The 12,508-nt window shown below is 31.7% G+C and overlaps 1 long non-coding RNA gene across 1 annotated transcript; it reads right to left on the bottom strand.

The window, feature by feature from the left end:
* Window positions 1-5,510: 5,510 nt before the first annotated feature.
* On the bottom strand, window positions 5,511-8,239 carry LOC134231167 (uncharacterized). Its single transcript, XR_009984513.1, has 5 exons — window positions 7,918-8,239; window positions 6,985-7,071; window positions 6,752-6,903; window positions 6,048-6,155; window positions 5,511-5,597 (listed from the first exon to the last, which is right to left on the bottom strand). It is a non-coding gene; the product is annotated as an uncharacterized LOC134231167 (long non-coding RNA).
* Between the last annotated feature and the right edge of the window lie 4,269 nt (window positions 8,240-12,508).

The raw sequence follows: 12,508 nt of genomic DNA, 5'->3' as shown, positions 1-12,508 counted from the left end.
TGTTGTTTGTGACACGTGTTTTCAGAGAAAAGGGAATTGTCCAGTATGCACTAAAGGGAATGAACATGATTTTATTCGACTTCGTACTTCCTGACTTTAGTATTGTTATGTTTATCTACATGTATATACACTATCACTGTTGACTACTGCCCGAAACGTTACATTTAATATTTTATCATATTACTATGTTTATATTTCTAGTGGGAGAAATTTCGAAAAACGAAAGTACACGAACTTGATTTTTTTTTCATTCGTTTGTATTTACACTTAGCAAACATTTAGGAGTGGTTATCAAAACGTTCCTGGACTGGCGCAATAAATTCAAAACCGCTTTAGGTATATCAATGAATTTTAAAATATTTTAGTTAGCATAATCTTTTCTATCTATAGAAAAACCACAAATCATAAATTTTATTTTTTAAATAAATTTATAATGTTTTTGTAAGCAATGGTTAGTCTATTCGAGGCGCAACCTCGAAAATGACGTTTTTTTGTCCTCCTGAGAAAAAATCCTTTGAAAAAATTCCTTCAATTCAGATTTGTGATGGGACGGTATTAGTCCGTAAAATATGCAATTATTACGTTATTCCTTTAGTTCTGTAAAATTTTATCGTACATTTTGTATGGAGTGTCCAAAAAAAATAAGGGCTTTAAAATGATGTCAAGAGGGGGTTTCTTTTTCCAACATTCTATAAAGTTTTGCGCCTGAGAAAAACTGTTATAGACGTAGGATATACAGCGAAATAAAATGCATGACTTTTTAAGATGCCAAAATAGATTCAGAAAGAAAATGAATAAACAGTTAATGGCGATTTGTACTCAAGGTGTAAAGTCAATAACGTCAAAATATGGAGTTGATTATTTGTGGTAGATATTGAACTCAAATAACAAACTATGCTGGCAGAATCAAGCAACGATCTCTCCAGATATATAAATCCATATGCAATATTATATGCATTGGAAGCAGCCTTTCATGACATTGTAAAGGCATACAAACAAGACGGGTTAAAGTCCTTATTCAAATCCAGGAAACTTCATGAAGATAAGTGTATGAGATAGAAGAATCGGACTTTGAAAAATATGACGTTGGGACGTCATAAAAATTATACGACGAGAGTGCAAAGTGAGCATATAATGTCGTTTTTATTTTATTATAGCTTAGCAGATAATGAACGTACGAAGCTAAAAATTTCAAAATTTCTTTATTTTTTGTTGTTTTATATTCCTTATAAATTTTGAAAGCACAGATTACGTAGCATTAATTTTATCGACTCAGTCCACGAACTTTTTGATAACCCCTCGTATATATGCGTGATTCAATAATCAAAGGATTTTTATACTGCTATATTTGTATCGGTCTTAAAATATACATAAATTCATTGTGTTATATAACATATCCATATTTAGGTCTTTCCACCTTTCTGTGGAAAGACCTCTTGAAATGCTTCTGTTTATTATTATTTCTGGAGATGTTTTGAAACCGTAAGACTTATCGAAAAACTTTATAGTTCATGATATTGGATATTAAAAGTTATTCCGAAAAATGACCCCCCATATTTGATCTTTCAAAGTTATTGCCCCTTTCGCAAGAAATGCTTGTTATCACTACTCCTCAGAAACCGTAAACCATAGAGGTATGAAACCTTCATCAATGTCTTCAACTAATTAAGGGGACTTTTCAATCTATTCATTGCAAAGGTATTCGATGACCCATTCAATGAGTTATTGCCCCTTAACCTTTTTGAATATTATAAATAATTAATTTTTTTCAAAACAAGGAGTCGTAGAATCATGGAATTAACTGCATAAGATTAAGTGACCTTTGACCTTTAGTATTATGTAAAGGTCAAAGTCATTCCAAAAATGAGCAATTATTTTTTATATCTCTTTTGTCTTTTAACATATATTTAATATCTATGCATCAGTAATATGTACTCTTAAAACTGTTTCAAAGATTTCATTCTTGTCCCCTAACATTAAACCCTTTAAAAGTTATTGCCCCTTGTGCGAAAAACCTTGTTATCGCTACTCCTCCGAAACCGTAGACCGTAGAGACTACAAACCTTCACTAATGTCTTAAGGGTCTTTAGGCCTAACTTCACTGTATAAGTGCAAAAGGATCCCATGACTCCTTATATGAGTTATTTCCCTTTAACTTCTTTGTACTTACTATTAAACCTTATTACGTGAAAACTATGAGACGTAGAAGCATGGGGTCAATTGTATTGTGACCCTTGACCTTTGACCTTGAATATTTTCTCAAGGTCCAAGGTCAAGGTCATTCTTTTTTTTATTTTCATTTTTTTCTATGCTTTCAGAGAGTTTTGGTTTCTTTTTAATCAATGGAATTTAATTTTAAGGAGTCAGATATAAAACAAATTTGAAATTCAAAGAAGGTGGAAAGACCTCTTATTGTTCTGTGAACAATAAGTCTCCTAGTGTTTTTTTATTATTCTATTTCTCACCTTATGTTTTGACACCTTAAGACTTATCGAAAAACTTTATAGTTCATTATACTGGATATTTAAAGTTATTCCGAAAAATGACCGCCCATGTTTTAACTTAAACCTCTTATGCAGTTATCGCCCCTTTCACCGTAAAGGTTGTTATCGCTACTCCTCCAAAACCATAAACCGTTGAGATGCAGAACCTTCACTAACATCTTCAACTAATTTTGGAGACTTTTCAATCTATTCATTACAAAAGTTTAATTCGACCCCTACAATGAGTAACTGCCCCTGAAAGTTTACAAATTTTTATAAAAAACTAAAATTTTTCAAAACGAGACGTCGTAGAGACATGAAACCAACTGCATAAGTTTTATTGACCTTTGACCTTTAAATTAATTTCAAGGTCATAGGTCAAGGTCATTCCCAATATGAGGAATAAATTTCTTTTAATAGCTCTTATATCCTTAAACATATACTATCTATCTTCTGTCTGTAATATGCACTCTTAATACTCTTTTGAAGATTTTATTCTTGTCCCCTAAGATTGACGCTTTTAAAAGTTATTACCCCTTGTGCGAAAAACCTTGTTATCGCTACTCCTCCGAAACCATAGACCATAGAGGCACCAAATCTTTACTAATGTCTTAAGGGTCTTTAGGCCTAACTTCCCTGTATAAGTGCAAAAGGATCTAATGACCCCTTATATGAGTTATTGCCCTTTAATGTCTTTGTACTTACAATTAAACCTTATAACTTAAAAAGTATAAGTCGTAGAGGCATGGGGTCAATTACATTGTGACCCTTGACCTTTGACCTTGAAGGTTTTCTCAAGGTCAAAGGTCAAGGTCATTTCATTTTTTTTTAATTTAATTTTTTTTTATTTTTCCTTTTAAGACAATTTTGGTTTTATATTCATGGAATTTAATTTTAAGGAGTCAGATATAAAACAAAATTGGAATTCAAAGAAGGTGGAAAGACCTCTTATTGTTCTGTGAACAATAAGTCTCCTAGTCTCTTTTTCCTATTTTTACACATGTATATGTAAGAGTGGGAAGTGAGGGGGAACAATTTCTTTCCCTTTGATTGGATCAATTTAATTTTCGATACTTTTTAGTCATCTAAGAAAGGAATTTTAATTATTTTTTTTTCGATGTATAAGAGAATCTTGAATGGAAAACTTCATCAATGCGCTCATTAGCAAATAATTAGGTGATAAAAATGTGTTTTATACTCCCTTTAGTACTCTTAGTCAGTAGAGTAAATTGATTAGAATCGTAACATATTTTTACTGTTTATTATACTTGTATTATATTCTTTATATGTGTTTATATCTTTTCCTACCTGCTCTCTGCTATGTATTTTCTGTACATTTATGTAAATCATTTTAGTTGTATGTAGAAAGATAATTCTTCATGGAACTCAGATAATAAAATACAGATATATTTCAATATAAAAAAACATAATAAAGAAAATTAAAAATTGATTATACTTTTGTAAGTGTAAACATTTCAAAATTTTTACACATCAACAAAATATTAATGATGAAAGGGAGATAATAACAACTCAATGTTCGTACCTTTAGTAAAACAAAAAGTATTTAAATAAAATAAAACGAGTCAGTGTTGTAAGAAATTTCGACATCTATGTTGTCATGGTGATCATATCCTTGATTTTTGAGGTAAGTTTTCTTTCAAATACATGTTTGTGTTCTTGAAAATTACGATTTTTTCCTGGTCATTTTATTTCAAAATTGTTTTTCTGTCAAATATAATATCAACATATTTCATATGCCTTCATAAAAAGGCACTAAGGTTGAAAAAAATTATTAATACATTAGAAAGAATTGATAACAATTCATCATTCATAATGTATATTCCTTATAATGACATTACTACTTAGTTATATTGATAAAATACTTCTTAGTAACAAATCAAAACTTAAATAGTTAACTGTCGTTGCCCTAAAATCAATCTAGTCAAATAAATAAAAATCCATCCTCACGACAAATAAAAATTACCCTGTCTAGCAAAACATATATGCATAAAAACAATCAACATGTCATCTGATGTGTTTATCCTTTCCCTTTCTCTAAACATATAAAGTACAAAATTATGAGTTTAAAAGTTCAAGAACAAATTTAAGGAGGCTGGGGGGTCAACAAATTCCTCACAAATTAACCACCAGATTTAACTTATATTTTAAAATACGGTATCTTAAGCTGTCAGCTTTTATTTGGCAAAGAAAAAATTCATACATTTTAGTTTTAAAATTTGATCATTTTGTATATCTTTATATAGAGCTCTTCTTTTAAAGGAGATCGAAATAGTCTGAAAATGGCTGCCACCCCCCAGCCTCGTTAATAAATAAAATATAAAAGGCACCAGTTCTTAGAACAGAACGAAACTTTTGAACCATATTTTGACCAAGGGAGCATGAAGAAATCTGAAAACCATTCATGATCACATAAATGACTGAGATACGAGTAGCTGAAGAACTGTAGCGTTGTGGTTTTATACATTACTGTTTACCTATATCGTCAAAATTAAAATATAAAACCATAGCTCGATCTACAATGCTGCAGTCAGAATATCTACTGTTCTTAAATATGTGGTATGATAACATACTGGATCATAAAGAAGAATAAAACTTAACTTATCCACTTTCTTTGAAATGAAAAAATGAATAAAAATTAAAACATATACATGTATATGCAATGAAAGATTTGTCTGAATCTTGTGTTAAAATGTCTTTTACAATGTTATTGTAGGACTAAAACAATCAAACACATGAAACACAAACCCAAGCACAAACAAATTTGAAGCATTCTTTTCTTTTTTTTCTAGGATCTCCAGATCAACATTTATCGAAAGAAGTTCCCTTTTCAACTTATTGTTTTGAGATTTCTCTAACTGTATATTTCTTTTTGACTCTTCCAAATCAATGAGAAACTGTCCTGAAAATGGAAATAAAAATTACACAATGTCTAAAGCTTTATTTCATATCAAACCCTTTTTCTAATATTTGGAGGGGAAAACGATAGTTTTTAACAGTTTAAAATATCTGGTGTTTTACGGGTGGACTCAAGAGCTTCATTGCCTTCAAGAATTGGAAACAATAGGCTCAACTCTCGGACTGTTGGACTGCGACCTACGAGATGGAGAATGATAATATAAAATATAGGTAATGTGATAAAGTTGAAGTCAACACAGAAAAGCATAATGATTATGTACACGATGTGTCAAAAATTCATTTTGTTGAATTTGAGTGAATTGATTTTTTCCATTTGTTGTGATTTTGCATTCTTCGTCATTTTACTTTAAATGATTATGAGTGTTGTAGAGTGCATTATTAAATTATACCATGACAATATTCAATGTCACTTAAATTATATAACAAAAATAATATTACTTATGAATGCACTTCTACTAAAAATACATTTATTATTGCTAGAATACAAAAATTATATAATTTTTCTTTTCTTTTCATCCTTCAAATTTGATCTTTTAATAAATTTATTTATCTAATTAATGAATGACAAAGTAATAAAACAACATTAAAACTTTTAACAACATTTTTATATGCATAAAGGGTGCATACCTACTTCTCTCATAATATGTTTGTACATTTTTATTAGATCACTGTGGGGATAATGTTGAAAAATATTCATTTAACAGGATTCATCTTCTTCAGGAATATCACTCCATCCTAAAAAAAAAAAGATAGTACATACTTTCTGTTGTTTGCTGATGTTCAAAATGTCTGCTATCGAAAACAGAAAGCCTGTTTAAGCTATTGTTAAATCTGCTGACATTTCTCAAACACTGAGTATTTCACCATCTACTTTGTATTTTGTGGTATATAATATAAAAAAGAGGAATTCAGTTAAGGAAAAGATTTGCCCTTATAAATTAAAATCCATAGATCAAAAAATAAGTCTTGGATATTTGCTCATGAAAAATACTAAGTAAAATAAAAATTGGGGTTTCATATCTAGCTCTACCAGCCCCTTTCCTCTGCCGATTTCCTTTCCATTCTTCAATATTTTGCGCCAGATGTTTCAATGAGAGACAGTGAAATATCTCATTATTCAGAAATATTGCTAGTCTGCAATATTTAAAAACAATGAATATTTATAACAGGCTTTATTTCTGTAAAAGCTCAACTTTTGAACATTTAAACAATCGACTGGAAGTATACAAAGAAAACGGTGAGTTTTTTCATGAAAACTGCATACAAAATGTTTAGAAAGTAGCCAGTATTTTCATTTAATAAAACAGAACTTGTAATTATCGATTTTTGACCTGCCAGACCCCGTATGAATGTAGAGTTATCAGGTTCTGTCCATGACACTGTTCCACTGTTGTCATGGTCAATGTCCCTGGTGGTGGATGAGGGAATCCATCGATGTGTTTTTCCAAGTCATACACATGTTCTGCACTTACTGGTCTGTTACCTTAAATAATGAAAATAAAATTGGGACATTTTTTTCTATTTCTACTTTTTCTGTTATCGTGGCTTTGATCATTGACCTTACCAGTTTTCTTTATGATGATTTCATTTAAAGTTTGATAATTTGCAGCACAACCTTCTCCATCATCCGTAGAATGTTGGTGAATATGATCTACAAATAGAAAAGATTAAATATTTAGTTAGATATAAGTATTTTTTTGAGAATATTGCTTGTATATTCTCCTCCATCTCCTCATATGTACTATAATCCAAATACACTGTGTATCTATAATTCTCAAAGCAAAAACGTAGAGATATAAATGAAAAGAAAAAAAGACGAAACAAAAAAGTAACCAAAAAGGGGTAGGAATGTTTGACAGCCTTATTTTTTGTTAGCACTAAATTTATCATGCTTTCAGCAGTTTCACGGGGCAACATATATTGTTTTAAATCTAGTATCAGATTCAAATTAGTGATTGAAAGGGAACATTAACGTTGTTGGTCAGACTATTTTTATTTGTTCTTAAAGAAATGATTGGGGGAAAAGTATTTAGAACATACATTATCTTGTATAATTATCTTTAGATCAAGAGTTTCTAACAGTGCACCAAGAAGTTCAAATACTTCATGATGCCCAGATAACAACCATAAGTCAAGTTTTAGCCATCTCTCATGATCAGTCTTTAAACATTAAAAGCATTAATAATCTTATAATGGATCGTGTAGAGGAATTAACACACATGCAGTGAATTTAAGCTATATAGTTGCCTAAAACAGTGGCGGATCCAGATATTTTTAAAAGGGGGGGGACCAGTTCTAGGTCAGGGTAGGGGCCCGAAGCCACACCAAAAAACACAGATTTATTAAATATTGTATATTTTTTGGACTCAAAAGTGGGGGCCCGGGCCCCCTGCCCCCCCCCTCTAAATCCGCTATTGTAAAAGTAAAGATTATAGAAACTCGTTTTTCTTATTCCACATTTGACATAAAAAAAATAAGTATGAGCCAATATACCGACCTTTGTATACTAGTAGGTGCCATATGATTTTGTTGAAACGTATCCTGCATAAATCGCAACATTACGGGGAATATTGCTCAATTTGTTCCTTCTCTATTCCCGAGGCTCATGAATTGAAGAAACTTGAACGTCTTCACTTGTGTATATTTTTGTATCAATAAGTTTAATCAGGCTCTGTTGTTCCTCAGAATTTTTGTAAGATATCGCATATATATTCCTATGTAAAACCCCCAGCTGCCCCCCGGGCCATGGTTTTTATTATACAATTTAGAATATACACAATACCATGTGTGTCATCTACCCTAACACACACCCCGGGCTCTGATTTTATTGATTTAAAATCCCAAAGACACCCCCCCCCAAAAAAAAAAAATAAATAAATCATATACTCTGACTCGGTGATTCTTCAGAAAAAGACTTTACAAAGAATTTTTCCTCATGCTGTACTTCGATGTAAAAAAAATAATTGGCTACTCTCGGGGTCATGATTTTATCATTTTAGAATCTACATTTCCACAAAAATTAATCTCTGCTAGCTCAGTGATTCTTAAAAGCTTGAGACTTTTAAAGAAATTAATATTTAGTTCAATCTAGTTTTCTTTTCACATCCGCCATTTGCAAGTTGTTTATCAAGTTTTAACACAATTCATAATAAATAGTATTAGCCAATGCAAAAGCAGTTCATAGGTTAACCCATTTTTACAAAATTCTCATGAAAAGAATATAATTAGGTCACTGTAAGGAATACCATAAAATTTACTATAGATGTGACCCTGATGAAAAAGAAAAATTAAGATTTAAGTTATGTATAGATTCAATCTGAAATTCAAAATGAAACTGATGATTTTTTTGTTCAGATATGAAAACAACACACTACATGCGTAGTGTAACCTACTTACCTAAATCTATTGAACTTGCAGCACACATGCGCAGATCGAACACTGATCGTCAGTGAATTCAACACCAAATAAACTTAAGTTAGCATTGCTGTTTTACTTTCTTCAATCTTTGTTTGTTACAAATTCGAATTGTGTTAAGCATTTAATTTACCTGTAAATAAATGGATGGAAACTACCGCGGATAGTTGTTGTAAAGTGTGTCAGGGACTATTTTTGGCTCTCATTTGCATGTATGTATTTGTTCATTATGAATAATGTAGTTGTTTGATTCTTAATTGAATATATATACATTTGTGGTATCTCTCTATTATATAAACATACGGAGAACAAATGTCTTCAATTCTGTATGAAGTTTGTCTGAGGTCAGAGGTCAATACGTGACCTAATCACACGGCGCAATAATATCTATCGGTGCATAAATTTAAAATGACTTGATCTACTTGCATTTCATGTATAAAAATGAACAAAATATGCAAGTAAAATAATAATAATTTTATTTACAATGTTAACAAGTATTTTATACAGTTTTTTGGTTATCGATTTAACCTTTGTATACATGGAAACTTTACCGATAGAAACTAGCCTTTGTTTACAAGTTTGTTCACGAGTTATTGTCTTCTTTTTTTTCAGCTGTACAGTCTCTAACGTTTATCCTTATGTTTTGGTAGACTTCTGGTTAAATCTTCATGATAAACTATAATTTTTTCATCAAATTCTACTCACGATAAATGTGTAAATCTGTTGGAAAATATCAAAGCATTGCAATCACGCCACGAACAGCTGACAAACACCTCGGCGCTGTCGTAGTTCAATGTAAGTTTTCGCTAGTGTCCCCGTGTTTTGTTTACATCATGAATATGCCTTTAGATATTGATATCGTAGGTTAAATGTTTTTGATCTTAAATACTTGATTGCAAATAAACTGGCACTGTCAAGTGTTTCCATCCATCGGATCACCCATCCTTTTCTGGCGACCGAAATTCCTCAAACTTTTTATCATCGATCTTCAGACGTGTTTCTTGTGTCTTTTCAGCAGCAATTATCAATTTTCACGAATAGAAATATTCCCAGACAACAGTTTGTTCACTAATACTGATCACAGGTAGCCCTTAACAAGATATTCCCTTAGAAACAAAATCCTTAGCCTGCTTAATTCGAAGCGTATCCGCCATTCAAGCCGATTTACACCTTGCGTCATTTTTAAAAATCTACGACGGACGGTTAGTGCAATAATTAATTATATTCGAAAGTATTCAATCGTCTTTCTCAAATGTATATATAAGTAATAAATAACAAGTTTATAAACTTCAATGGGAATTGAAGTGGGTCGGTACGTGATCAAATCTTCTGAGAAGGCCTTCGGACTTCACAGGACTTGATCACGTAACCGACCCACTTCAATTCCCATTGAAGTTTATAAACTTGTTATTTATTTTTTAAATAGCACTTGTAACTGAAACATTTACAGATACCCATCTTTTCTACTTCATCACTGGGGGTATTTCGCCTTCAATTTTAGCAATTGATAAGAGTGGATAAAGTGCCCTATGGCAATAATTCACATATTGTGCATCGCGGCTAACATTTACAATACCAATAGCCGGTTTGTTTTTCATAAAAATAAATACCATATCTAAGTCAAGCTAGCTGTAAACGTTATTTAAAAAATTTAATACACAAGATCGTTGCTTTATTTCCCAGATAACCACGCTTTTCTTCTCTCAGCCTGAATTACTTTTACAATCTTACGTCTAGTCTTTGCTGGCTATGTTTGTTCTATATATAGAACCAGCTAAGTTGCGATTGAAAAAAATATTTGTTTGGTCATTCTCGGACTGAGGATATGGAAAATTAGATCGCAATTATGATATGAAAAAAGACTGGTTTATTAACAGTTATAATGGCGAAGTGGTAATATAGTCTAGTCATTCTACTGAAAAATGAGAACTAATTGCAACAGTATATATTTTAATGCAGATTTGTAGATAAGCTATTGGTAACTCACATATAAAAAGTTTAGAAAAATTCACTCAGGGGAAAGCTGGGAAATCGAAAGGTTTTTAGAGATCAAAATGAATTTAGAATGACCCATTTGCACACCGTACTTTCTCTATATGAGATTCCTATGACAGACAACCTGTAAACAATAGCCAAATAGCATTAAAAGTTGTTGTTTTAACCTGTAGTTTGTTATGCAATCAAAACTAAATCAAAAATATTATATATTTTGATTTTCAAAGAAGTGAAGTTTGAATTCCACACAGGCCAAATATCATCTACACATATCATATATATCATGGCTGCAGTTACAGGCCTATCGGCATGAATTTGGGTATTTATTCATGCACACTTGTAAATTACAAAACATTATAAAATACAATTTTTAAAATTTATTTTCAAAAAGAATAATTATTCCGTATTGTGGGGTAGATCGTGTACTTGTGCAAAATCTCTAAATTCATGTAAACAAAAAATGTATGGAACGCTGTTTGTGTTCACAATATATGTGAAGTTCCTAAATGTGAATGTGCTAATTTCCGTTTTATTTGTTCACTCCTGATGGGCATTTATACCCCAGTAGTTGTGGGTTTCATACACGGAAAATAAATAAAAACAAAAAAATGTATGGAACACAGTTTGTATACAAAATAAATAAAAACAGCCTTTTTTAAAGAATTCTGCGAGGAAGCTTATCAGACACGTACAATGTATATCAGAGTTGTAACATGAATCATCACAGAATATATTTTGATTAGATATCTAGAAAATATATAGAAATCTATCATTTTAAAAGAAAAAGCACAGAATTTATGGACGGAATTTGATTGAAGGTCTACAAGTTAGAAAAATCGAATATTTAATTCCATTCAGGCATCTCCGGGACTTGAATTTGGGCAGTGTGATTCAAACAATTTTTTGCTTTCCAGATTACTGCTGATTGCTTTTGTAAATAGTTACAAAACCTTACATAAAATGACAATTGATATTGAGCTTTTTCATTACAATGAATGCACCATCTACATGTATACATGTACAAGAGCTGCAGTATGCTTATAGCAATGGAAATAATTCAGATGGAATCGTTTAGACGGATTTAAATGCTTGAATGCTCTTTTTCAAAATTCTTAATGTAACTTTTAACAAAATATTTTGAACCCATTTTTAAAAACTTAACTTCTCCTTGTAGACCATGTGGTCACTTTTGCAACAGTAAAATGCCTGATGAGGCACTTATTGAAGCGCCATTTTGTGGCGACTGGTGATAAAGGCATTCCCATGAGCATGCTTTAGAATGTGAACAATCTGGAACACTTTCAAAGTCACTATTTAATAAGAGCAACATTAAAAAAAGAAAAGTAGATGGACGTGAATCTTTCTACTATGATTGTATTTTGTTTAACGTCCCTCTCGAGAACTTTTCATGCATATATGGAGACGCCACCACTTGCCGGTGGAGAGCTGCAAAGTTCTATACTCAGCACTTAGGGCCATTGAGCAGTGAGGAATCTTTTTCGCCCCAGTGCCTACTGCGACACGCGACCTCGGTTTATGCGGTCTTATCTGAAGGACCGTTCTCCACGTCCCACAGCGATGTAAGGATTGATCGACTCCTTACTTCGCAAATCTAGAGCAGATGCTTTAACCACTGCACCATGCGGGTGAATTCCTAGATTAAAGCCAAAGTCTTACAA

Source organism: Saccostrea cucullata, unplaced genomic scaffold, assembly GCF_032062105.1.
Source record: "Saccostrea cucullata isolate Sc308-1 unplaced genomic scaffold, CSIRO_AGI_Scuc_v1 ctg4320, whole genome shotgun sequence".
NCBI lineage: Eukaryota > Metazoa > Mollusca > Bivalvia > Ostreida > Ostreidae > Saccostrea > Saccostrea cuccullata.
This window is presented reverse-complemented; position numbering and strand designations above follow the sequence as displayed.